The 23,225-nt window shown below is 43.0% G+C and overlaps 1 long non-coding RNA gene across 1 annotated transcript in view; it reads right to left on the reverse strand.

The window, feature by feature from the left end:
- LOC122563413 (uncharacterized) overlaps positions 1-23,225 on the reverse strand; it is a 45,519-nt gene that overhangs the window by 12,678 nt on the left and 9,616 nt on the right. Inside the window, exon 2 of the long non-coding RNA XR_006315587.2 lies at positions 185-332. This is a non-coding gene — a long non-coding RNA (uncharacterized LOC122563413). The remainder of the gene's footprint in view (positions 1-184; positions 333-23,225) is intronic.

The raw sequence follows: 23,225 nt of genomic DNA on the forward strand, positions 1-23,225 counted from the left end.
TTTGGGACTGAGAATTAAAAGTGTCAAATAACTGATGACATGTATCTCTGTGAAGTAGAATAGTCTTAAATCAAGCACCACTTTGTTATCGACGCGAACAATCATTCATTGATACTGAACAGTTGGGGACAGCCTGAGAACTCAATATCATTTAATTCTAAAGAAGTATATAAGAAATGCTCACCAACTTTTAGATGGTGCCAGCTCTTTCATTTTGCAAATGATGATTTATAACGTTTATGATGTTCTTGGTGGATTTGGAGAGGAGTTGGAGGGGGGGTGAATCTGAGAAGATAGATTGATTACCTCCAGTCTGTCATCGCAGGACAAACCTGCAAGTGATCAGAATGATAATAAGCAAGAGGCAAGGAATAGTCAATAATACCAGATTAATGGAAAAATGCCTGTTCTCAACTTTCTCAAATTGTCTAAAAATCGTATTCTCTGCTTTCATGCCCTGTGACAACCGAGTATGAGGTTATAAGTATATATGGAGCCTATTCCATTGTGTCATGGTTATAACACATGAATAATATTTTGTCTCTGATAATTATAGCCACTCTGATGCCCATTGTTAAAATAGAACCACTCAGCCTTTGTTGGAATAAAGTAGTCAATTTATGGGCTCTGAGCCAATAGTTCACACAGCCTCCAGCCACAGAAAGTGCTCTTTCTATTTATACGTTGCTGGGTATCACTTACCTCACTGTTCTGAATGTGCCTACAGCTTGTTTATCCCAGCAGGAGGCAGGAACATCAGAGAAATAAAAATAAATGCGGTAAATTTGTGTTTCTACGTGGTTCAACTTGACAGAAAAGAATCAAATGCTTTTTAAACTGAGTGTGATGGAAGACTAACCAGTTAATGCTCAATTCAGATCTCCTATTTGCATGTGTTAAGCTTGCGGCCTTGAAGAGAAAAATGGGGAGATTCACAGCAAATTTCTGCCGTGTAGGTGGTCATTGCAGTCAGAGTACCTGAACAAAGGGAGTTACATAAGAGAAATGTAAGGAGCATTTCACAGAACATTTAACTGGATCTTCAAAAGGATCTTCCTTATCGAGAATGTAATTGGGAAAGGTTGATAGCAGTGTCTGCTTTGAGCCAGAAAAGTGAATAGAGTCATAGAGTCATTGAGATGTACAGCAGGGAAACAGGCCCTTCGGTCCAACTTGCCCATGCCGACCAGATATCCCAACCCAATCTACTCCCACCTGCCAGCACCCAGTCCATATCCCTCTAAACCCTTCCTATTCATATACCAACCAGATGCTTTTTAAATGTTGCAATTGCACCAACCTCCACCACTTCCTCTGGCAGCTCATTCCATATATGTACCACCCTCTGCATGAAAACGTTGCTCCTTAGGTTTCTTTTATACCTTTCCCCTACCCCACTGTGGGGTGGCACGGTGGCTCAGTGGTTAGCACTGCTGCCTCACAGCTCCAGGGACCTGCGTTCAATTCCCACCTCGGGCGACTGTCTGTGTGGAGCTTGCACATTCTCCCCGTGTCTGCGTGGGTTTCCTCCGGGTGCTCCGGTTACCTCCCACAATCCAAAGATGTGCAGGTCAGGTGAACTGGCGATGCTAAATTGCCCACAGTATTGGGTGCATTAGTCAGGGGTAAATGTAGGGGACTAGGTCTGGGTGGGTTGCACTTCGGAGGTCAGTGTGGACTTGTTGGGCCGAAGGGTCTGTTTCCATACTGTGGGAAATCTAATCTAATCGAATCAAACCATCCTCTGGAGTTAAGCACATTCTCCAAACCAACCATTTTCAACTCAGTGAAGAAAGATTGATGCATTGCTAACTGTGGGGTTTCACCAGACACAGAAGGTTCTGCAGTCAGTCTTAAAGAATGTTGGAGAAACTCAGCAGATCTGGAGAGAGAAACAGATTTAATGCTTCAGGTCTGGTTTGACTCTTGTTCCTTTGCTGTTGTCAGGTCAAAATCCTGGAACTCCCCTCCGAACAATACTGAGGAATATCTACACTTTGGACTGTGGAGGTTCAAGAAGCTAGCTCACCATCACCTCAAGGACAATTAGGGATGGGTAATACATGCAAATAAACAATTTTTACTGTGGACAGATAAAATAAAGCTCTTCAGAAGCATTGTAAAGGACATGAAACATTAAAATACTCAAAATGCTGCCAGACGCCTCAGGCGACTGACTGTGTGGAGTTTACTCATTCTCCCCGTGTCTGCGTGGGTTTCCTCCGGGTGCTCCGGTTTCCTCCCACAGTCCAAAAATGTGCAGGTCAGGTGAATTGGCCATGCTAAATTGCCCGTAGTGTTAGGTGAAGGAGTAAATGTAAAGGAATAGGTCTGGGTGGGTTGCGCTTCGGCGGGTTGGTGTGGACTTGTTGGGCCGAAGGGCCTGTTTCCACACTGTAAGTAATCTAACCTAATTTAATCTAAACTGTTCAGTTTATTCAGTATTGTCTGTGCTTGGTTCAGATTTCCAGCATTCCGTGCTATTTTGCTTTTATTTGGGGTTCTGCTATCTCTTAGTTATCAACATCATTCCCGTTTTCACTTTTGGAACTTCCGTTCACTTTGGTTCTGTGTGAGTGGGATTCAATCTCAAGCAGCTACCCGGGAGTCTGCAGTGAGGAACCTGGCAGCAAATTGCATGGAAATATTCTATACAACAAGACACACACTCTCAGAAACCCAATAAAGGCACTGGCCCTAACAGCCTGGCTGAATTAATTCGAAAAAGACAAAAAAAACTGCAGATGCTGGAAGCCAAGGTAGACAGGCAGGAGGCTGGAAGAACACAGCAAGGCAGGCAGCATCAGGAGACAGGCAGGAGGCTGGGGGAACACACCAAGCCAGGCAGCATCAGGAGGGACAGGCAGGAGGCTGGAAGAACACAGCAAGGCAGGCAGCATCAGGAGACAGGCAGGAGGCTGGGGGAACACACCAAGCCAGGCAGCATCAGGAGGGACAGGCAGGAGGCTGGAAGAACACAGCAAGCCAGGCAGCATCAGGAGGGACAGGCAGGAGGCTGGAAGAACACAGCAAGCCAGGCAGCATCAGGAGGGACAGGCAGGAGGCTGGAAGAACACAGCAAGACAGGCAGCATCAGGAGGCGGAGAAGTCGACATTTCTGGTGTAACCCTTCTTCAGGACCTTGGGTGACACCCAAACATCAACTTCTCCACCTTCTAATGCTGCCTGAATTGATTCTAAAGCCTGCCAATGTTTTCCTGTCATATGGACTTTAGGTTGATGGCAAGTCATCCTTGAAAAGTGATCTGACACTCCTGAGTCCTTTGTACTGTCTTCTCAGACAGCAGCATATTCAACATGCCTCTGTATATTTAAGCCTGGTTTGGTCAGTACCGTGCTCAGTCTGAGTCCCTGGTCCGACTCGAGGGCTTGCAAACAAAATTAAAGGTTGGGACTCCCATACAGTATCGGGGGAGGGTCAGGAGCACCAATGTTGGCTGAGATGTTAAACCAAGGCCTCACCAGCTTCTCAGGTAAACATAGGAAATCCGCATCTCACTATTCTGAAGAAGAGCTGGAAGATTATCCTGGCGTCCTGACCAATGTTTATTGGTCCATCAACGTTCCAACAGTAGTTCACCTGCATTAACATATTGCTTTTGCTGCACATAAAATTAGCTGCTGTGTTTCCTACTTAGCGCAGTGACTACGCCTCATAAAATACTTTATTGCCTATAAGATGCTTTGAGATGTCTGATGGTTGGGAACGTTCTATGTTAATGCAAGTCTTTCCTTCTTGATGGTGGGCTAATGTCCCAAGACATTTCACAAGAGTTTCAACAAATATAACTTCACGTTGAATGATTGTTTGTTTTTTAAAAAAGAAGCATCTTAAAAGAGGAAAGAATCGCAAAGGATTCCAGGGAGTGGTAAGAACGGCACAGCTCCAGGCATCGGCAGCTAAGGATTGAAATCAGACAGACTCAAGTGGACAAATATAGGAGCGTACCAAGATCTCAGAGGACATCACTGTGTTAATTAACTGTCATGATTCGGAGATGCCGGTGTTGGACTGGGGTGTACAAAGTTAAAAATCACACAACACCAGGTTATAGTCCAACAGGTTTAATTGGAAGCACACTAGCTTTCGGAGCGACAATCACTGATGAAGGAGCGTCACTCCGAAAGCTAGTGTGCTTCCAATTAAACCTGTTGGACTATAACCTGGTGTTGTGTGATTTTTAACTTAATTAACTGTAACAGTCTTCAGATCTGACAGTGATCATAGAATGAGCAATGGTCATTCTGCTGAACCAGAACAAAGATGCATGACATGAGGCATTAAGCTGTTAGCATGTAATACAGGCTGTGAGACAATTTCGATGACCTGATTGCAATGACCAAGAACAAGGTGTCACATGAAATGTCCAGAACACAGCGAGAGGCCACCGATTTCTCATGTGCTTTACTTTGTGTTAAAAAATTCTCAGCAGACTTTTCCTTCAACAGAGTTGAAAAGTGTGGTGCTGGAAAAGGTCAGGAAGAATCTGAGGAGCAGGAGAATTGACGCTTCGAATATAAGCCCTTTATCAGGAATGGCAGAAGCCTTCCTGCTTCTTGGATGTTGCCTGACCTGCTGTGTTTTTCCAGGGCTGCACTTTTGGACTCTGACTCTCCAGCATCTGCAGTCTTCAGTTTCTTCTAGTCGCTGTTACCATCAACAGAACCTTCCCAACCCATATCCTCTATCATCCAGGAAGACAATGACAGTAGATACATGGGAACACCATCAACTGCAAGTTTCCCTCCAAGTCACCCACCATCCTCACGTGGAAATACGTCACTGTTCCTTCAGTGGTTGCTAGATCAAAGTCCTGGAATTCCCCTCCTAACAGTATTGAGTAATACCCATGTCTATGGACTGCAGAGGTCACCTGCATCTTCTCAAGGGCAATTAGCAATGGATAATAAATGTGGGCTTATAAACAACACTTACATCCAGTGAATAGATAAAAGAACGATTGCAAACAGAATTACCATCACTGTAACCTCCTTGACATGAGCATACTTGGTGGCTTCTTCTCAGCTTTCCCAGCAATACTATCCCTCCAACCGCAGACTTCAACCTTAGCCTCTCAGAAAATCACTGCTCACTTCTCCTCCAGATGCATTACCTCTTACCACAGACCTTCAACATTTCAGAAAGCAAGATAGACAAGAGTCAGTCGACAGTCCCCAGCGTCTAAAAGATCGAGAATGAGGTGGGCCGTGTGGTTCTGAATTAGCCTGAGAGAGAGATATAGAGAGCAATGACAGCAGCTTCCTAAAGAGCAGAGCAGAGCAGAGCTGTGTGAGAAGGGCAGCAGTAATGGCGGGAGATGGGATCTGACAGTCACCGTCCCCATCAACCTGCCAGAGCCAAAGGGCAATCTCACAGAAAACCGGCGGGTGGTTGGTAGATTTCTCTTGTGTGTCACTTGCAAATGGCCAAGTGGTTAAATCAGGAGACATTATTAAAACAGAAAAGTACAATTCACTTTTAAAATGTTTAACATTCAAATTAATTAATTCAATGGAATGGAAGTGGCAAGACAGGCGACGTGCTGTTGCTGAAAACAACCAGTGCTGGAGATCACAGTGGGTCAGGCCGTATCCATGGAGACTGAGCAAGCGAACGTCTCCAGTCTAGACGATGCTTCATCAGAGCTGATGAAGTGTGGAGGGGACAGCATTTATGTTATCACTTGGGCAGGGTGCCAATGAAGATAAGATGTTGTAAGTTCAAATTAAGTGATTGGAATGTGAGAATGGCAGAACAATGGTGTGTCTCCAAACAGACTTGAAAGGATAGTAAGTTGGGTGGGAGGATGGGAGAGCGTGATAACAAGCTAAATGAAAGGGAAGAAATGTTCACAATTTAAAGGTTTTGACCTCAATGTTAAGTCCAGAAGGCTATCAAGTGCCTAGTCTGAAGATGAGATGTTGCACTTCCTGTTTGTGTTTCACTGGAACACTGCAGCATGTTGAGGACTAGATACGTGGGCAGGATGCTGTGTTAAAATGACCAGCCACATGAAGGTCAGGGTAATGCTTGCACACAGACCAGAGCTGTCCTACAAAGTGGTCACTCAGCCTGTGTTTGGTTTCTCCAATGTAGAAACTTGGAAAGATTGTTTCGTCCTTTGGATGGTGAGCAGGGAGGAGGGGAAGGGGGAGGTGTGGCAACTTCTGCGGTTACATGGGAAGCTGCTGTGGAGAGCACAGTGGTGTTGGTGGTTGTGGAATGGATTAGAATGCTCCAGAAGGAAAGGCAGACAAGGGGAGTGAGGGGAAGATGTGTTTGATGGTGGCTGGAGTTGTCTGAAAAGGGAGAGAATGATCCTTTGAATGCGGAAGCTGCTGGGATGAAAAGTGAGGACAAGGGGGACCCGATCACGCTGCTGTGAGGAATGGGAAGGGGCAAGGGCGGACACACGGGTGATAGGTCAGATACAATTGAGGGCCCTGTCAATCACAGTGGGTGGGAAACAATGGCCATGGAAGAAGGAAACCAGTCAGCAGCACTGTTTTGGAAGGTGACATCATCCGAACAGACGCAACGTAGGTGAAGAAACTGGGAGAATGGGATGGAGTCCTTGCAGATCGTGGGGTGTGAAGAGCTGAAGTAAAGGTAGCTATGGGAGTCAATGACTCTAGAGGAGGGCAATAGACAATTTATTGCCCAAAATGGAAACAGAGAAAGGAAGGGAAGTGTCGGAAATAGACAATGCGAAAATTATAGAGGAGTGGAAATTGGAGGCAAAGTTTTCAAAGTTCTGGCCGGACCATGAAGTAGCACCAAAGCAGTCATCGATGCACTGAGAAAAGAGTTGTGGGAGGGGGCCAGTATAAGACTGGAACAAGGACTGCTCCACATACCCCATAAAGAGGCAGGGCATCATGGGACCCATGCAGATGCACTTAGCCCCTCCTTTGACTTGGCAGAAGTGCAATGAATTAATGGAGAAATTGTTCAGCAAAGTGAAGGAGGGTGGTGGTGGATGGGGATTGTTCAGGCCACTGGGTCAAGGAAGAGGCCGAATGGGTTGGGGGAGAGCCCTCCAGTAAAGGCTGGACAGAGCATGCTGCATTGTCCTGGCATGCTGTTGCTTGCACAACTGGAGCAGGCAATAAGGCAATGAACCGGAGGCTGAGAAGCTGGAGGATGGGAGCAGTTTTTCAAGGATGAGGACAGTCAGGACACTGGGGACGAGTAAGTTTTTCTTGCAGATGACAGAGCTCAGCTGCATCGGACACTATGATACAGACAGGACCTGACTGACTCCAGTTCTGGAAGGTGAGAGCTGGATGCAGACAGCTGTTATGGAGAGTCCAGACCAAGATTCTGACATCTGTTTTACAGAGTGGAGGCGAACAGCAGCCTGTGTTGAATTTCTTTGTGCTCATTTTGCTGGTTGACAAACAATCTCATGGTTAGACCTCTGTGAATTGCTTGCCTGTATGTGTTCCCCTACTGGATGATGACAAGATATGGGTGATAACTGTGTACTGGGGATAGAATAGTGGGGACACAGAGAGAGTGAGCAGGTGTGATGTTCCTACGGACAGGTAAAGGTTGTGGCCTGGTGACTAAACTACAACTGGAGGGAGAGAGTGTGAGAGAGAGACAGAGAGAGAGAGAGACAGAGAGAGAGAGAGAGACAGAGAGAGAGAGACAGAGAGGAAACATGACTGTGCATGTGAGGAGGAAGAGTTTGCCATGTCAGCTATGCACCAAGAGCAGTCTGACTTTGTGGCTGCTGTTCCATTTCATTACCAATCAGGGGCACTGTCCAATTTTCAATGTTTGTCTGGGTGCACTGTAGCCTCCCAAAATGGCATGGGTGTAAGGCATGCAGTGGATATCCGCTGAGCGGTGAGTTGTTCTGGGGATGGTGTGTGGTGAGATGGAGCTCGAATTTGATGTGAGAATTGCCTTAGGTAGTTAATGAGGCACGTTTGTGAGAAATGTTGCTGAACCTCGTGGCAAACATCCCTCCAACATTATTCAACGCAACTCTCTTTGAGCCAAAAACCACATGATTCATCCCATACCCCCCAAAAAATGAAAATGCAGGGATATGACAGTTAATGGAATTGGAAATGCAGCTCTTTAACTGAATGAGTTATATCCCTGCTGTGCTCCCCACTTTTTTCTCATTTACTATCCCATCTGACCAGCTTTTTGATGGGACAGTAGCCTTCCCTGTGCGGCATAATGCATTTTATCTGAGTTTTCGATGCCTGACAGGTTAACTGTGGTGAAATGTCTGCACTAGAAATTCCCCAATGCTTCAGAAACTCTGTAACACAATGTCTGTTGCAATAATATTCCTGCAATGCAAGTCCCCACTGCATAAATGACGTGATGGGAGGCACAGTGATATAATTATGAGCAATTCTTTTCACGAATCTTATGAAGTGCTTGAAAGACAGTCTCCAATCTGTGCTTTAAACCCAGTGCTGTTTGTTACAGCAATAGAGTTGATATTCTAATTTGAAGCTTACAAAGTTGCAGAGCTGACCTTTAACGTAACGAAGGCAGATAAACCTTTCCATTAATACAAATCCACTCTGTCAGTCCTGCCTAAGCTTCATATAAAACATTTATGCTTTAAGGGTGCATTCCAAGAACCTTGGATAATTAGATCTTATTTTTAACATGCTCCCAGGGAATTGTCACTAATAAATTCATCTACGTTTCCTTTAAAAAGGTGACACGCTATCCAATTTATGGAAAATTCCAGATTGCAAATGTCAGGGTAGGTGGCAGCTCTTAAGCAGCTGGCTTTTTTTTCAGGTCATTTATTCAGTTCTCTGCTTCAGTTAGAAATTTGTTTTAAATATAAATGATTCCGTCAGCAACCACTCAGAAGAAGCCGTGGTGTTGATTCAAAGGGGATTAAAAAATTGAGCAATCTGTGAAAACATCAGCCACAAGATGACAGTGTGACCTAGGTGTGCCCCCCAGCAACAATGACAGCAGTCACAAATCTACAATGTGCTTTCTCTCCCCGCTCCCCCACCTCCAGAGCTATTTCTATCATTCATGCCACACATCTCACGTCTAATCAGCTTGAGCAGTAGCTGAAGGGACACGTAAAAGTCCAGAAGGAAACCAATTGCTGCAAGCACAAATGTAATAGCCACCAGTGCGTGGCATAACAGCATCATTTCATGTCAACTTAGCTCAGTTAGTGACAATCTCAACTCTGAGTCAGAAGGTTGTGAGTTCAAATTCTGAATCTGAAGTTTGATTTGAGAATCAAAGTAGACATTCCAGTAAGTGCTGAGGGAATGATATATTGTTCACACATGACAAGCATTGGCATTTTGTGCTAACAGTTGGCACTTTGGGGAGCATGGTTAGTGTGTTAATATTTGCCGACAAAATCAGCAGAGGGTCACCCACCACTGCCAGTCAACCTGTTGTTTGTTAACTATACTGTGAAACGTTTCAGGATAAAGACGAAGAGTTCTGGAGAGAGACAGCTGGCAGCATGCGTGGAGAGAAAACAGAATTAATCTCTCGAGTCCAGTGGTTCAAAGTAGGGTCCTGCTGAGTTTCTCCAGCACTCTCTGATTTTGTTTAATATTTCCAGCATCTGCAATTCTTTGCGTGTTCTTCAAGCATTTTGGGATGCTTGATTTGTTGAAGGGATACTACATGAATGCAAGTTGTTGTCATCAGGTGAGAGGGTAATTACAGTATAGGATGGGCCAAATGGCCTAGCTTTGTTCCTATTTTCCTACATGTCAATGTTTCTAAATTGTTATATAGTAAGGGAATCCTTGTGGTACAGGATGAGGCTATTCACCTCATTGTTGTAGATGTGAAGAAGTAGGAATGATTAATAGATTGAACTGGATGAGTAGAGACAAAAAAATCTAACGTTTCAGAAGTTTACTATTCACTCATGGGCTGTGGGCATCGCTGGCTGGGCCAACATTTATTGCCAATCCCCATTTGCCCTTGAGAACGTGGTGGTGGGCTGCCTTCTTGATCTGCTGCAGTCCATGTGCTGCCTTTAGGGAGGGACCCAGTGACAGTGAAGGATCAGCAACACATTTCCAAGTCAGGAGTGGCTTGAAGGGAGCTTCCACATGGTAGCGTTTCCATGAGTATGCTGCTCCTGTCCTTCTGGATGGCAATGGTCATGGGTTTGGAACATGCTGCGTAAGGATCTTCTGCAGTGTATGTTGTAGGTAGTGCACACTGCTGCTACTGAGTGTCTGTGGTGGAGGGAATGGATGCTTGTGGATGTCGTGCCAATCAAGCAAGGTGGTGTCAAGCTTTTTGACTGTTATTGGAGCTGCACCATCAAGCAAGTAGAGAGTATTCCATCACACTTCTGATTTGTGCTTGTAGACGATGGGCAGATTTGCAGGAGAAGACTACCTGTGTAACAAGATGGGGTCGGTGAGTGGAGAATGTTTCTATGCTATTGTCTGACTTACAGCTGGTCAGTGGGACTCAAATGCCTTTGCCAGCTGGTTGGGAGTGAGAACATTGGGGCAAATGGATCATTGGGCACTGATGCACTGAACACAGTGCTGATTGGTCACTTATTGGTAGCCACAAACAAGACAGAGTAGTAGACTCAGTTCAAAGCTTCTTCAGTTTCTTTCTGGAGTAAGTTTATAAAGATAGTGCCATGCAGATGTTATTAACCCAAACGCAAAAGTCAAAGAAAATTTCAACTTCCAATAATCGGGACATCAGCCATTTTGAAAACCTTTGTGTTTAATCCAGCATCCTGACTTGTAAGATGCTGAATACAAGCAAAGTTCCCTCAGTGGCTCAGTGAGTAGACACATACTGCTTGTGGAAACACAATGTTCCAGATAAGGCAAGTTTCAGAAAGCTGTACTACAAACAGTGAATCCCTGAAACACTCGGTGAGTCAGAATGAATCTATGGACAGAGGATGATCTTTATGTTTTCAAAAAGGTGAGAACCTAATACATTAACTTTACCTTCCTTCACTCCATGGATGCTAGAATCTTCTGTTTATATTCCAGAATGTCCCCAGTTTAAATCGTAGACCATATTTTTTGATAGATCTCAAATGGGACAGCTGTCAGGTCACGCAGTAGGCCTGAGCAGGTGAGGTCCTACTGACATAATGCTTCCTTTCCCTACCTCAGGGTTCAAAGTACTGGGTTCAAGTCTCATTGTGCTGTGGAGGTGTACCGTCCTATATCTGAGCACCTTGATTTAAAACCAATTTCAAGCCCCACCTCAAGGGTTGATAACCGTGGAAGTATATCATAGCAAGTTGGTTAAAAATAATTTGTTTAGATCTCAGTAGCTGTGGTCTTAAGAGAGAAAACTCAGCTGTGACATCTGTTTCTGATCACTGTCCAGTGATTTCCAATAAAAAGCACATGCATGTAGCTCTCCCGGAAAACAACAGGATTGGGCTCAGTTTTGGTGTCACGTTTACACTGACAAAGAGTGATTAACTGTGTGAACTATACAGAGATATAGACAACTGAAGTGTTTTACCTTGCATTAATCCAGATAGCTTGTTGGTGGAACATACTACCACACAGCCAATCATCCCTCAGTCTAACATTTACATAATAATTGCATTTATACATGTTTGTCATGCTCACCAGATACTGCAAAGTACTTGGAGAAAGTGAGGACTGCAGATACATGGAGATCAGAGTCAAGAGAGTGGTGCTGGAAAAGCACAGCAGGTCAACTATCCCCTTGGCTCACAAGCCTCATTCCTGTTGAAGGGCTCTTGCCCGAAACATTTACTCTCCTGCTCCTCAGATGCTGCCTGACCTGCTGTGCTTTTCCAGCACCACACTCTCGACTGCAAAGTACTTTACGGACTACTTCAAGGGTAGTCCCCAGTCTAATGCAAACAACATGGCAGCCAATTTGCGTACAACAATCCTTCACAAACAGCAATATGCCATTGACCAGTTAATCTGTCTTTGTGATGTTGATTGAGGGAATATTATCCTGGACACCAGAGCAAAATCCCCCACAACTCTTCTTCCAAATATTGCCAATGAATCAGTGCTAGACTCAAGTGGTGCACACACCACCACACGCCATTTTTGTGCCTAGTGTGACTTGAACTCGGGATCTTAAGTCAGTGTAAAACAAAGAACTGCAGATATTAGAAATCTGAAACAAAAACAGAAATAGCTGGAGAAACTCAGCAGGTCCGGCAGCATCTGTGGAGACAAAACAGAGTTAATGTTTCATGTCCAATATTCTGATGAAGGGCTATTAACTTGAAACATTACCTCCTTATGTTAAAGGTAAGACTGAGTCACATCTGAGAGCTTTTCCCCCTTTTTTTATATTTCTACTATTTATTTATGAATATATTTCCTAACTCAATAACTGGCCCAGTTTCAGTAAGTTGTCCTTTATATCTGCTCAAGTGAAAACTAGATGACTGCATATAATTAAAAACAATTGGTACAAAATTAACAGAACCCAACAATGAAGAGAAAAGGCATAACCTTAGAACTGCGACAAGAATGCAGTAAGAAGGCCTCGCCAGCTCACGATAGAAAGCTTATATCTTTGTTCAAAATGTCTGCAATTCCCCAATTAAAGCAACAGTCAAGATTACGGAGAAAACAAAAAGGGAAAAATGATGTAAGGTACTCAGTTTTATATATGTCACTGAAGGATTACAACACATGTAATATACTCTTTGATCAGATGATTCCATTAAAACCCAGGTAATCCTGGATCAGAGAAGGAACAACAGTAATCAACAGAAACACTGTGTAATGCTGGTGCCTAACCCATCATGTTACCTAAAAGCAATGGATTTTCTTCTAGTAATCTCATTATTTTGCTTGGTTGCAATTAATAACATTTCAGATGTTAGTCATTGCAAAACCTTGATATATTGTATTAAAAAATCCTTTGACTTGACTAAAACTACAAGGAAATTTGTGACCTCCAGTTTGGCATGGTTCGACAGCTAAAAGCACTATGTAGTTTAATACAGAAATACAATGTTACATCTTTACCTCACCAATAGCAATTAGATAATTTAACAGTATATTTTTGGTGTCATTGGGTTAATGGGGAAATATTAGCAGGACATAATGAGGAGAAACCCCTTTTCTTCCTTCAATCTTTGGTTTCTTTAATGTCTATCACTGAATCATCAGCTGCAGATTTGGTTTTAACGATAAGATAGAAGACCATTGTGCATAAGAAATTAAGATAAAATAAAATAAACCAAACTATTTACATACAACACAGTTGGAAAAATGTCAAAACACACAGTTAGATACAATCCCAAGTATCTCAACACCATCTCTTTATGGACTCAAATACCAGAGTTTGTTATCCTATCATATCTATAGGTTCAATTTAGTCCATTCTTCCAATTGTTACTGTTGAGCATTTGATAGCCTTTTTCTTGATTAGTTATGTGATTGAGCCTAATCTTTCTTAGCTTCAAATGATCCTTTCAGGGTTGTAACCAAACACTTCTGTTCTGGAACTTTCAACCTAAAAATCCTTACCCTAACTAAAAGCCCCTGGGGGCAGCACGGTGACACAGTGGTTAGCACTGCTTCCTCACAGTGCCAGGGACCCAGGTTCGCTTCCACCCTCAGGTGATTGTCTGTAGAGTTTGCATGTTCTCCACATGTCTGTGTGGGTTTTGGTGCTCCAGTTTCTTTCCACAGTCCAAAGGATGTACAGGTTAGGTGTATTGACCGTGTTAAAAATTGCTCTGTTGTGTGCAGGCATGTGTAGGATTAGGTTAGCCATAGTAAAAACCCATGTGCGGTTACAGGGATGGGTTTGTGGGTCTGGGAAGGATGCTCTTTGGAGGGTCAATGCAGAGTCAATACACCAAAATGGCCTCTTTTTGCCCTGTATTGATTCTTTGATTCATTGAGGTAACCCATTGTCTAACAGTTCTGAATGAACTCCTTCCCTAAGATCAAGTCATTTCTTACATCAAATTTTAACCAGGAGAAATAGAACCAAGAGCATTCCAAGCTATGAATTTTCCCTTTAGTTAAAAAAAAATCATCTGCTGATCCTTCTAAATGAAAAGCAAGCTAATCCCTTTCCATGTTTAGTCTGTCCAATTATAAAACTCTTACAATGCAAACAATTTCCCATTATCACTCCTGGGCTCTTTCTCTCATTCATGCTGGTTTAAAAAAACATGGCTCCAAAAATACTGCCAAACTAATCATTAAGACTCCTCAAACCCACAGAACAGAATCCACACATCACCTGCTCAAAATAGGAACTCTAAAATAAATTGTATTTATGTAATTATGAGCCGCACACCTTACTTCACAATGTTAACGGTTGCAAATCACAACCTTGACCTTGTCTTTGCTTCAATAGAAGCCATGTTTCCATTTTGATCATAAAAGCCAGGTGGCAAGTTCCAATCATCTTTTATTTCTGTTTGACTAATTCATTTCGATCTCTCTCCTCTGAAGGGAAACTTGGCATGAATCTGAGCACAAAGCTTAAAATTGTCCAGGTTTTGCAATTCAAGCTGATGGTCTTGGATTTGTTCCAAAATGTTAACACTGTCTTCCCTCTCCACTGATGCTGCCAGACCTGTTGCACTTCTCTAGCATTCTCTGGGCTTGTTTCAGATTCCTAGCATTAAATTTTTTGCCTTTGTTAGATTTGTATTTCCATTTTGTATTTGCTGCAATGATTATGTGAAATACATGAACTATATCACTGCATAATAAGGTGAAGAAACAAGATTTGAATACTTACTTTACTAGGGTCACTAGCTTAACACTTTTAACACCCTGCAGACATGTGCATTCCCATAGGAATAAGAGGAAGTATCAGAATCAGGGATGCTTTGGTGGCTCAGCATTTACCTGACTCCTCAGAAGGTATGAACATGGAAGAAAACAATTTATTCGCAAAGGAAACCACACTTGAAATAGGTTTGATCAGAGGCAAGATTTGACCAATCACTGAACTTCAGGAGGAGTGAATGTAGGTTAAAAGAGAGAACATTTAATGGGACTGTCACATTAGATTGAAACTGTTCACGAAAGAGAAAAATACTCGAGTCAAAGGCACAGACAGACGTTTCTGTGGCTAACAGCGAAAAATCAGAATGGTGTGTTGTCTCCCTGGTGCCAGGATCAAGGATGTCTCAGAGAGGGTGCAGAATGTTCTCAAGGGGGAGAGGGGCCAACAGGAGGTCATTGCACACATTGGAGCTAACGACATAGGAAGGGAAAAGGATGATATTCTGAATGGAGAATAAAGAAAGGCAGGAATTTAAATAGGAGGTCCTCGAGAGTAGTAATATCTGGATTACTCCCGGTGCTACAAGATAGTGAGGGTAGGAATAGGAGGATAGAGCAGATGAATGGCTGAGGAGCCAGTGTGTGGGAGAAGGATTCACATTTTTGGATCATTGGAATCTCTTCTGGGGTAGAAGTGACCTGTACAAGAAGGACGGATTGCACTAGAATTAGATGGGGACTAATATATTGGCAGGGAGATTTGCTAGAGCTGCTCGAGAGGATTTAAACTAGTAAGGTGGGTTGAGGGAGGTGGTGGAGGGAGAGGATGTTGGGACCCCAGAAGGTAGTGAGGAAAGAGATGAATCTGAGACTGGTACAGCTGAGAAAAGAAGTGAGTCAAACTGTCAGGGCAGGTAAGGACAAAGCAGAGAACAAGGGAGGACTGATAAATTAAACTGCATTTATTTCAATACAAGGGGCCTAACAGGGAAGGCAGATGAACTCAGGGCATGGTTAGGAACATGGGACTGGGATATCATAGCAATTACAGAAACATGGCTCAGGGATGGACAGAACCCGCAGCTTAATGTTCCAGGATACAAATGCTACAGGAAGGATAGAAAGGGAGGCAAGAGAGGAGAGAGAGTGGCGTTTTTGGATAAGGGATAGCATTACAGATATACTTAGGGAGGATATTCCCAGAAATACATCCAGGGAAGTTATTTAGGTGGAACTGAGAAATAAGAAAGGGACGATCGCCTTGTTAGGATTGTATTATAGATCACCAAATAATAGTCAGTGGGAAATTGAGAAACAAATTTGTAAGGAGATCTCAGTTATCTGTAAGAGTAATAGGGTGGTCGGGGATTTTAACTTTCCAAACATAGACTGGGACTGCCATAGTGTTAAGGGTTTAGATGGAGAGGAATTTGTTAAGTGTGTACAATAAAGTTTTCTGATTCAGTATGTGGATGTACCTACAAGAGAAGGTGCAAAACCTGACCTACTCTTGGGAAATAAAGCAAGGCAAGTGACTGAGGTGTCAGTGGGGGAGCACTTTGGGGCCAGTGACCATAATTCTATTCGTTTTAAAATAGTGATGGAAAAAGATAGTTGAAGTTCAAAATTGGAGGATGACTAATTTTGATGGTATCAGGCAAGAACTTTCAAAAGCTAATTGGGGCAGATGTTCACAGATAAAGGGACGACTGGAAAATGGGAAGCCTTCAGAAATGAGATAACGAGAGTCCAGAGAAAGTATATTCCTGTTAGGGTGAAAGGAAAGGCTGGTAGGTATCGGAAATGTTGGATGACTAAAGAAATTGAAGGTTTAGTTAAGAAGAAGAAGGAAGCCTATGTCATATATAGACAGGATAGATCGAGTAAATCCTTAGAAGAGTATAAAGGCAGTAGGAGTATATTTAAGAGGGAAATCAGGAGGGCAAAAAGACGACATGAGATAGTTTGGCAAATAGGGTTAAGGAGAATCCAAAGGGTTTTTACAAATACATTAAGGACAAAAGGGTAACTAGGGAGAGAATAGGGACCTCAAAGAACAGCAAGGCAGCCTATGTGTGGAGCCATAGGAGATGGGGCAGATACTAAACAAGTATTTTGCATCAATTTACTGCGGAGAAGGACATGGAAGATATAAAATGTGGGGAAATAGATGGTGATATCTTGAAAAATGTCCATATTACAGGGGAGGAGGTGCTGGATGTCTTGAAACGCATAAAGGTAGATAAATCCCCAGGACCTGATCAGGTGTACCCTCGAACTCTTGGGAAGCTAGAGAAGTGATTGCTGGGCCTCTTGCTGAGATATTTGTATCATTGATAGTCACAGGTGAGGTGCCGGAAAACTGGAGGTTGGCTATTGTGGTGCTACTATTTAAGAAAAGTGGTAAGGAAAAGACAGGATACTATAGACCAGTGAACCTAATGTCAGTGGTGGGCAATTTGTTGGAGGGAGTCCTGAGGGACAGGATGTACATGTATTTGGAAAGGCAAGGACTGATTAAGGATAGTCAACATGGCGTTGTGCGTTGGAAATCATGTCTCGCAAACTTGATTGAGTTTTTTGAATAAGTAACAAAGAGGATTGATGAGGGCAGAGCGGTAGACGTGATCTATATGGACTTCAGTTGAATATTGCATGCAATTCTGGTCTCCTTCCTAGCAGAAGGATGTTGTGAAGCTTGAAAGGGTTCAGAAAAGAATTACAAGTATGTTGCCAGGGTTGGAGGTTTTGAGCTATGGGGAGAGGTTGAATAGACTAGGGCTGTTTTCCCTGAAATGTTGGAGGCTGAGGGGTGACTTTATAGAGGTTTATAAAACCATGAGGGGTATGGATAGGGTAAAGAGACAAAGTCTTTTCCCTGGGGTCAGGGAGTCCAGAACTAGAGGGCATAGGTTCAGGGTGAGAGGTGAAAGATATAAAACAGACCTAAAGGACAACTGTTTCATGCAGAGATTGATGTGTGTACGGAATGAGCTGCCAGAGGAAGTGGTGGAGGCTGGACAACTGCAACATTTAAAAGGCATCTGGATGGGTATATGAACAGAAAGGATTTGGAAGGATAAGGGCCAGCTGCTGGCAGGTGGGACTAGATTGGGGTGGGATATCCGGTCAGCACCAATGAGTTGGATTGAAGGGTCTGTTTCTGTGCTGTACATCTCTATGACTCTATAGAATTGAATTGAATTTATTGTCATATGTACCGAGGTTTGTCCTGTGAGCAATACAGACAGATCACAGAGTTAAGTTGCATAGATAAGTAAACAATAGGTAAACGGCAGCAAAAACAAAAACACAGGTACAGGCGAATGTTAAGAGTTTGTGAGTCCATTCTGTATTTTAACAACAGTAGGATAGAAACTGTTTCGAAACCGGCTGGTGCATGTGTTCAGGCTTCTGTACCTTCTCCCTGATGGTAGAGGTTGTAGAAAAACATTGCCAGGGTGGGATGGATCTTTGAGAATGCTGGCGGCCTTTCCTTGACATCGGGCCTGGTAGATGGATTCTATAGATGGGAGGTTGGCCTTTGTGATTGTCCGGGCCGAGTTCAACACTCTCTGTAACCGTCTCCGATCTTGAATGGTACAGTTGCCATACCAGGTCATGACACATCCAGACAGAATGCTCTCAATGGCGCACCTATAAAAGTTGGTAAAGGTATTCGCCGTCATGCCAAATTTCTTCAGTTGCCTGAGGAAGAAGAGATGTTGTTGGGCCTTTGTAACCAGTGCAGCCACATGAAGAGTCCAAGAAAGCTTGTTGTGGATGACCACTCCCAGAAGCTTGACACTCTCCACTCATTCCACCTCTGTACTATTAATGTGTGGGGGGGGGCATGAGTAACATCCCGCCGAAAGTCAGTAATGAGTTCTTTGGTTTTACCAGCATTGAGAGCTAGGTTGTTCTCAGTGCACCATTTTTCCAGGTCTTCCACTTTTCGTCTGTAGTCTGTTTCATCACCATCTGAGATTCGACCAACTATGGTGGTGTCATCAGTGAACTTGTAAATGACATTATTCTGGTTTTTGGCGACACAATCATGGGTCTACAGTGAGTACTGTAGGGAGCTGAGTATACACCCCTGGGGGGGCTCCAGTATTAGTGGGTATTAGTGAGGATGAAATATTGTCCCCAATCTTCACTGATTGTGGCCTATGGGTCAGAAAACTGAGGATCCAGTTGCAGAGAGTGGTGCTTAGTCCAAGATCACTAAGTTTAGTAATCAGTCTCGAGGGAATAATAGTATTGAAGGCTGAACTGTAGTCAATGAGTAGGATTTTTATGTAGCTATTATTGGTGTCAAGATGTTCTAGGGAGGAGTGAAGGGCAAGTGTTATGGCATCTGACGTAGATCTGTTGGTCCAATAGGCAAATTGGAATGGGTCAAGAGTGGTGGGGAGGCTGGAGTTGGTTAATGCCATGACCAGCCTTTCAATGCACTTCATGACCACCAAAGTTAGAGTCACTGGGCAGTAGAATGAAAAGATACCATAAACCATGAACACAAAAAAAGTCACACAGGATTTTTGAGGGTCAAATCATCCACTGAATGTATCAGACTCTGTAATGGCCAGTCACCAGCTGCATATTTAAAAAATAAAATGCTCACAGTCATAATAAGATTGATGAGAGACTTCAGTAAGGCATTTGACAAGGTTCCCCCTGGGAGACTGATTAGCAAGGTTAGATCTCATGGAATACAGGGAGAACTAGCCATTTGGATACAGAACTGGCTCAAAGGTAGAAGACAGAGGGTGGTGGTGGAGGGTTGTTTTTCAGACTGGAGGCCTGTGACCAGTGGAGTGTCTCAAGGATGGACTACTTTTTGTCATTTACATAAATATTTTGGATGTGAGCACAAGAGGTATACCGAGTAAGTTTGCAGATGACACCAAAATTGGAAGTATAGTGGACAGCAAAGAAGGTTACCTCAGATTACAACAGGATCTGGACCAGATGGGCCAATGGGCTGAGAAGTGGCAGATGGTGTTTAACTCAGATAAATGCGAGGTGCTGCATTTTGGGAAAGCAAATCTTAGCAGGACTTATACACTTAATGGCAAGGTCCTAGGGAGTGTTGCTGAACAAAGAGACCTTGGAGTGCAGGTTCAAAGCTCCTTGAAAGTGGAGTCGCAGGTAGATAGGATAATGAAGGCGGCATTTGGTATGCTTTCCTTTATTGGTCAGAGTATTAAGTACAGGATTTGGGAGCTCATGTTGCGGCTGTACAGGACACTGGTTAGGCCACTGTTGGAATATTGCATGCACTTCTGGTCTCCTTCCTATCAGAAAGATGTTGTGAAACTTGAAAGGGTTCAGAAAAGATTTACAAGGATGTTTCCAGGGTTGGAGGATTTGAGCTACAGGGAGAGACTGAACAGACTGGGGCTGTTTTCCCTGGAGCGACGGAGGCTGAGGGGTGACCTTATAGAGGTTTACAAAATTGTGAGGGGCATGGATAGGATAAATAGGCAAAGTCTTTTCCCTAGGGTCGGGGAGTCCAGAACTAGAGGGCATAGGTTTAGGGTGAGAGGGGAAAGACATAAAAGAGACCTAAGGGGCAACTTTTTCACGCAGAGGGTGGTACGTGTATGGAATGAGCTGCCAGAGGAAGTGGTGGAGACTGGTACAATTGCAACATTTAAGAGGCATTTGGATGGGTATATGAATAGGAAGGGTTTGGAGGGATAAGGACCGGGTGCTGTCAGGTGGGACTAGATTGGGTTGGGATATCTGGTCAGCATGGACGGGTTGGACTGAAGGGTCTGTTTCCATGCTGTACATCTCTATGACTCTATAACTATTAAAGCCTGCTATGAGCTTGCTTTTATGTTTTATTTTTTATTCTAAAAGGGAGGGGATTTATTAGCATTGAATCCGAATGAAAGCACAGTCAAATAACATCCTTTCAAAATATAAGGTCAGAGTAGCTATTCAGCCCCATTGACCCTTCCCCACTATTTTACATCATGGCTGATCATACCCTAAATGCCACTTTTCCATACTATCTCCATATCCCTCAATGTCATTAATTTCCAAAATCCTTTTGATTTTTATGTCAAACCTGCTCAATGACTGCGCTTCCACATCTGCTTGAGGCACAGATTCTGAAGATTCACCACTTTGTGAGTGAAGAAATTCCTTCTCATCTTGGTCTTAAATAGCCTGATTCTTAGACTGACGCTATGCCCCTTGTTTGTGGAGACACCATTCAGGGGAAACATCCCATCTATATCTGCACTATCATTCCCTGAAAGAAATTTGAGAATTTCAATGGAATCACTCCCCATTCTGTGAAATTCTCGGGAGTACAGGCCCAGTTTCCTTAGTCTCTCCTCAAAAGACTCCCAGGAATTCTTCTGGTGAACCTCCATTGCACTCCATCGATGTAAAGTTTTTATCTTTCCTTAGATAAGGAGATCAAATCTATACACAATTCTCCAGGTGAGGTCTCACTAAGGCTTGATACAAACGGAGAAAGACATCTTTACTCCCATTTTCAAGTCCTCTTGAAATGAATGTCAAAATGCTGTTTGCCTTTCTCATTGTTTGCTGCACGCACCTATGTTTATTGAGTTATGGATGAACACAGCCAACTTTGGATGCTCCATTTTCCAATCTCTCACTATTTCAGAAATATTCTGCTTTCCTTTTTTTTCAACCAAGGTGAAAAGCTTCACACTTGTTTTCATTATACTCCATCTGTCATGTTCTAGTCCATTGACCCTGTCTAAATTTGAAGCCTTCTTGCATTCTGCTCACAACTTCCATTCTCACCCAATCTACTGTCAGTAGCCATTTTGGAAATATCACAATTGGTTTCTCACATCCAAATCATTTTGATTTGATTGTGAACAGATGTGGAGCCAGCACCGATCTTAGTGATATTCCATCGGTAACAGCCTGCCGTCCTGACAATAATAATTTAATTTCCACTCTACACTTCCTGCATTTTAACTAATTCTCAATTCTGACTAGTATAAACCCACATTCCCAGTTTCATTTACTAATCTCCTGCATGGGACCTTCTCAGAATTCTCCTGAGAATACAAACACACCACCTCCGCTAGCTCTCTTTTGCACGTGCTGCAAACAACATCCTCAAAAGAATCCAAGAAATTTGTCAAACGTGATTTTCCTTTCATAAATCCACATTGACTCTTCCCAATTTTGCCATTTTCCCCAAATATTCACTTGTACATCCATCATTATTCAGTCTAACATTTTCTCCAATATGGATGTCACGTTAACAGGTCTATAGTTGCTCGTTTGTGCTCTTCCTTCCTTCTTAAATAGCGCGTTAAATTTCCTATCCTCCAGTCCGCAGCAAACTTTTTAGAATATATAGAATTTTGAAAGATAACCATCAATTCATTCACTGTCTCTTGCCATCTTCGTTAATGGTTTGGGTTGAAAATAATTTGATCCAGGCAAGTTAGCAATCATTGAACAAGATAATTTTTAAAGTAGTCTTTATTTTCTAATATTAATTTCTGTCAGCTCTTCAGAGACACAAGTCCCTTGGTTGGCTAATATTTCTGGGAGATTTTGTGAATCTTTTTAGTGTATTCCAACAGCAAAAGTTTCTCTGCCATTTTGCTATTCTCTTGTAATGAGATCACATTTACTCTTGCCAATCCTTTCCTTTCCACGTACTTGCATTCACACAATTGTCTACATTTACTTGTCAATTTTTTGGTCTTTACCTCTTTTGCTGAGCCCTACATTGCTCCCAACCCACAGGTGTAACACTATTTTTCACATTCTTATAAGCTACTGCCTTGGATTTAATAAAGTTTATGCCTTTATGGTAATATCACATGCCAAGGCAATTCACAGGTTGAATTTAAAACAAAATAGGGCTCTATGACACAAAAGGAGATGCTCTGATAAACGTTCAGCAGAGGTGGTTTTTCAGAAGTGTCTTAAAGCAAGTGAGCAGGGCAGAGAGGCAGAGAAACATCAGGAGAGAATCTGAGAGCTGGAGAACCCCGCCATCAATATTGGAGCAATTAAAATAAAGGATGCTCAAGAGGTTAGAGAAATGCAGCTATCTCAGACAATTGTGGACTAAAGGAAGTTTTAGGGCCAGAGACGGGCAAGGCCATGGTAGGTTTTGAAAACCAGGATGAGAATTTTAAAATGAAATTGCTGCTTAACTGAGGACTACTGTAGGTTGGAGAGAGGACAGGAGCTATTTGGTGTAGTTCAGAACAGGGGCAGAAGGATTTTGGATGACATCATGCTGAAGTGGAAAACTGATATAGATAATCCCGTCTCCAAGAAGAAGTTAATGCGATGAATGATGGGTAAGCGGCTTTGTACGGTATCGGGAATGATAAAAGCAACAATTGATAATCTCCTCGAGACAACTGAAATGTGCATTAGAGGAATAGGGAACTTTAAATTAGATGGAGAAAAGTTAGAGGGAGTGAGGGAAGTGGAGAACTTGTCAACCAAGCCAT

Source organism: Chiloscyllium plagiosum, unplaced genomic scaffold (assembly GCF_037043375.1).
Source record: "Chiloscyllium plagiosum isolate Xiang-an unplaced genomic scaffold, Cpla_swu_hap1 HiC_scaffold_30, whole genome shotgun sequence".
Taxonomy (NCBI): domain Eukaryota; kingdom Metazoa; phylum Chordata; class Chondrichthyes; order Orectolobiformes; family Hemiscylliidae; genus Chiloscyllium; species Chiloscyllium plagiosum.